The sequence below is a fragment of the Molothrus aeneus genome, unplaced genomic scaffold (genome assembly GCF_037042795.1).
Source record: "Molothrus aeneus isolate 106 unplaced genomic scaffold, BPBGC_Maene_1.0 scaffold_44, whole genome shotgun sequence".
In the NCBI taxonomy this organism is placed as follows: Eukaryota; Metazoa; Chordata; class Aves; order Passeriformes; family Icteridae; genus Molothrus; species Molothrus aeneus.
In genome coordinates, this window is record NW_027099111.1 from 916042 (window position 1) to 921206 (window position 5165).

The 5165-nt window shown below is 49.7% G+C and overlaps 1 pseudogene; it reads left to right on the top strand.

The window, feature by feature from the left end:
* Window positions 1-634: 634 nt before the first annotated feature.
* On the top strand, window positions 635-4819 carry LOC136570956 (uncharacterized; annotated as a pseudogene).
* The last annotated feature ends 346 nt before the right edge of the window (window positions 4820-5165 follow it).

The window sequence follows — 5165 nt, forward strand, 5'->3', positions numbered from 1 at the left end:
GGAAAGCTCAGCAGAACCATGCAGATAGCAGAGAGTCCTGGACACTGTCACAAGGTACTGTTGGTTTTTCCCCTCCTAAAGATGAGGTCATTCGCAGTTTGTGGCTGCTCATCTGGAGGACTCCTCCCCTAGAGGATGAGGTTCCATTCTCCCCTTCAGAGGAGAAACTTATTGCCCTCTGGCAAAAATGGGGTGAAGAGGACAGAATTCTCCTGTTGGAGGTAGATCTCTATGAGTTTTTTCGATGGGCGAAGCTCTTTGGGTTTTTTACGAATGTGCTATATGCCCTCGATATGTTTGTCTGGGAGTGTATGGGCTCCATTTTCCAATTCTTTTTATACCGGGGGTTCGGATGCCCCTCGATTTATCCAACCTTTTTGAAGCTCTTTCTAGTCTTGAAACGGAGAGCAGCTGTTTTTCCCTGGATTGCTAACTGCAAGGGCAAAGCCCCGTTCCCCCCAATTCCGGGGGAAGACCCTTTGGAGGGGGACGATCTGCTGCTTTCCAGCCCCCCTGAACCACAGTGGGGGGGCGAAGTTTCGCCCGCAGCCGAAGTTTTTTTTACTGCGTCTTCGGAGCATGCTCAGACGGAGCCGTTTGTTCCCCCCTCCCGTTGCTCTCAGGGGGGATGGGAATGGGCGGCTCCGCCCCGGCCAGCGCCACGGGCACCGCCCTGGCCAGCGCCACGGGCACCGCCCCGGCCAGCGCCGCGGGCGCCGCCCCAACCCGCCCCGCGGGTGCGGGCGGTTCCCCCCGCGGCCCGTCCCGCGGCCGCCCCTCCGGGGGAGCCTGTGGGCGCTCCAGCCGCGGTTCCACCGGCTTCCCTGCCTGCATCTATCTCAGAGACACCGCTTCCCGCGGCTGCGCCGATGTTGCTGGGCAACAGCGATCCACCGCTCCCCCCGGCCGTCCCGCCGCCTTCTGCGACTGCGGTTCCGCGGCCGATGTCAGAGTCCGGCGCAGAAGAAGCTGCCGACCCCGTGCCGCCCCCGCCGCCCCCGCCGCCTCCCCAGGCGGCCCCGCTGCCCGCCCCTGCGGGGACTCCGTTCTCCATGTCTGCGTCAGAGGCTGCCTTGGAGCCGGCGGCAGCAGCAGAGGCGCCTCCTGCATCCAGCGTGACTTCCTCCCCGAGTTTTTCGGGTTGTCCCGGGGCTGCCCCTACGGGGGGAGCTGGGACAGGGGAAGAGGGCGTCAGCCTGTCCTTCCGTGGAGGAGGCATGGCCCGACAGCTGGCTGTGGGCGCAGCGCGACTGCCTGTTTTCAAGATCAGCATACTTGGCGGGTTGGGGGGTGTTTGGTCCGGGGTTTCCCCCTGGGGGATGCGAATCTCTCTGCCGCCCCTCGCGCGCCCCAGCGGCGAGGGGAAGGTGGGTCCCGAAAGTTCTGCCCCTGGTCCCCAGCCCAGAGCGGGTGGCGGTGGTGCCGTGAGGCAGATGGGAGGAACACCTGGTGCATTTGCATTGCAGAGGCAGAGGGCACAGCAGGAAGCGAGCATCGCTTGTCTGCTGTGGGGAAAGGACATCCCCAGACCCGAGACGAAGTTTCTCGGGACAGCTTCTGTCTTCCCATTGCCGGCATGCCTCGGTGATTTTGGGGAAAGGAAGCGTTTGGTCACCCCTTCTGCCATTGTACTGGCAAAAGGGTGCGGGTCTGTGCCAATGCAGAGCCTGCCTCGGGGGCTGGGCCTGGGCTGTCTGGCTTGGTTGCTTGGGCCAGGGCCACCTCCCGGCCTCCTGTTGAGTTTGGGGGCTTTGCTTCCCCCTTCTGGTCCTGGGCCACCTTTCAGTGGGCCAGGTCTGGGGTTCCTGATCCTTCCACATGGGCCAGGGCCCCCAAGGGCCTCTCTCTGGCTCCCCTGCTGCTGCTGCTGCTCTTTCCGACAAGACAAACAAAAAAAAAAAAAAAAAAAAAAAAAAAAAAATTTTTAATTGAATAAAAAAGGGTGAAAGAGCTGGCAGCAGCTCAGAGGCATTGAGGAGCCAGGGATTGGCTTCAGCCCAAGTTGTTCAATGAAGGGCTGTGGCAAGACATTTCAGAAATTTTCTAATTTTCTCAAAATTGTTTGAAGACTGTCAATGGACTTTTGATAAATATTGATGGACCTTTTTCTGTAGCAAGCCTGTTTCAGGACCAAAAGAAACTTTCAGATATGGCAAAGAGGAACATCTTCAAGCCATGGACTTTTCCTGAAACTCAGCTGCTTGGACTTGAATTTTCTTTGCATTGTTTTTGCATTTTCTTATATTATAGAATTGTTTTAGTAATATGATAGAATTTTATGTTCTACGGGTGAAGAAATTCCCAGTGCATTCCACAGGAGCACTTGAGTGGAGTTTGATTGGCAACAGATAACCTGTCAAGTGTTTGTCTTTTTCTTCGGCATGAGTACAGCAGAGAAAATTACAAACACTTTTTCCTTTTAATTTAACTAAATAAAAAAAGGTGACATGTCGCAGACATCTTTCATGAAAAATCCTTTCTTAGGATTTTTCCTTGTGACAAGCTGCAGTTCAGCAACCAAAGTAAACAATGGTTATCTGCTGCTGTGGAATGCAACAGGTGATTGGTCTCCTGTGGGTGTTTGGATTTCTTGACCACTCATGGCAGAGCTGGCTCTTGCTCTGTCTGAGACACAGATCCTTGTTATTCATTCTTTTCTATTCTTAGCTTAGCTAGCTTCTCAAGAAACCTTTTCCTTTCTATTGCTTTTTAGTATAGTCTTAATGTAACATATATCATAAAATAATAAATCAAGCCTTCTGATCATGGAGCCAACATTCTCGTCTCTTCTTCATCCTGAAAACCCTTGTGACCACAGTCACAGTAGTCTGTAACAGGGGAAGGACGATTTGCTTCAGCCACACCTAGCCCTTCATCGCGAAAGGGTTGAACGAAGCTGGAAAGCAAGGAAAGCTCTTCGAATTTCCCACAAACTGCGCACGCCCAGGTGAAATACGCCCCCATACTCTATTGGGGGTTCTGTCTTTAGAATTTCCCAAAAAATCTCTTAGCGCAAAAGGGGAAACTGGTTTTGTTTATGTGTGAATTTGGACTGTCTGGGAAGGAAGGGACAACTTGAAGGAACTAAGCAGGGCCTCCCAGGGAGATTTGGTCTCTTCACCCAGCCAGGGAAGCAAAGGGGAGCACAGCAAAGGCTGTGAGATTGTCTAACTTAAGTTTGCACCTCCCTGTCATGGTTTTGGTCCCTTCATAAAATGACTGAAAACTCTAGCACAAAAGTTAAAGCTGAATTTTCTGCTCTGCTTGCTAAATAGAATGCCAAGCCTTCTCCAAGGGGGGAGGTTTGGGCAGAGAACAGCTGGTTTAATTTAGAAAATGTCATAGATAGAATTCATTCTTTACAACATGAAACAGAAGTTAAACTGGGCAAAAATAAAACCATCCTCTGCTCAGTTTTGGCAGCTTGTCTCACAGCAGCCATAGAAACCCTTTTAAAGCAAAGAAACGAGGAAATAGCAAGAATAGATTCCCTTCAAAACCTAGTTGAAATTTTGCAGAAAGAATTAAAGGAAGATAGAAATGAGATCTATATGTTGCGAGCTGCCCTTAGAGAGGAACTTGCTAAGAATTCACATCATACTGATTCCTCTACAGAGCCAGAGGAAAAGGAAACTCCTGACATGAAACAAATCTATCCCCGTCAGGAACTTGAGGCAGTAAAAAATTGGAGAGAATACTGCTGTCCTCACTTGAGACCCTTGGTTCCAACAGAATAGAACTATATTAATGATGAGGATTGTTGGAATGTTGGGGGACATAAGACAGATGATGCACTTTGGACCTGGTTAACATAAGAGATTTGATAACAGGATGCCTTGGCATAAACAAACGGAACTTTGAAAATTAGACCTGGATTGCAAGAAGATTAAATCAAACGGGTTTCCTGGCAAAAGAAAATCGCATTAAACTCTGCAAGCAAGAGATGTTGTTATATGCGTAAGTTTGTGTATGTGATTTTAACCTAATCATTGTAGTACACATTACTAGTCTCCCTGAAATGGTATATAAGTGCTTGTATCCCACAATAAAATTGGATTCTGATTACCGAGTGGGTCTCCCTGTCTCTCTGCATTGCCGAAAGAGGATCTTGACCCACATATCACAACTAAACAAATACCGTTCAGTGCTACCGAATTAGCTAAGCTGTAAAAAGAATTCGGGCGCCTCCCACAAGAATCAGAGACAGAATATGTCTTCCGAGTGTCCCTCGATGGTGGAGATCAAATTAAATGAACCGGAGGCCAGTGGGTACTGGGGACATGGAGCCTTCTTCATAACAGGAGATAAGGAGGTAAGAGTGATGCATGGTCCCTGACACAGGGTGCGTCTTTCTGGGCCGGGAGAATGAATCCTTTGGAAAGGGGTGACCCCCTGGCAATCGTTGACACCACCGACCAGCTCTTAGAAAGTGTCCACAAAGCCGCCTGCCTGCAAATGATTCATGAAAAGAAATTAGTTCCTGGTTTTGAATGCCCAATGCAATTACCTGTGAAGCCAGAACTAATGACCAATTGAACTCATGGGCTTCCAGAAACACTTAAACATACAGCAATGACTCTACAGAAAACCATAATGGCTTTGAATCCTGTAGAAAGACTAGATAAGGTTCCTCAGGAATTCCCCTGACCAAAGTGGACCTAGAGATCCTGGCTTCACTCCCTACTCTTCCCCCTCACAGCCCTCAGCTTCTCAATCGGATTCACCTGCCAGTAGCCATAAAGTTTGGACATGAGCTGAAGTTGCAGTAGATCTAATTAATTATTGTAGACAATATGGAGCTATAAAAACCCCGGCATAGAAATCAGAAAATAACAAAGGTGTTTGGTTTATTGGGGCTCCTCACAGTGAAAATATAGAGAAAGGAAAACAGATCTCTAACTGCCACCGTTGGTGGTTGTTGGGAATTCAAAAGTGGGTCCCCAAAGAGGTGATGGATGGTTTGCCCCTTGAGAAATTGCAGAAAATAATAAATAATTGGCACCAGCGAAAACCGAATCCATTGGCTCAACCCAGTGCACCCCTCCCTTCTCAGGGACAAAAACTAACCCTCCCCCAGCCTCTCCCACAGAACACAGGCAGTGAACCAAAACCAACAGGGTTTTCGGGAAACAAATCTCTCTGCCGCTTACAGGCGGGCAAAGGGG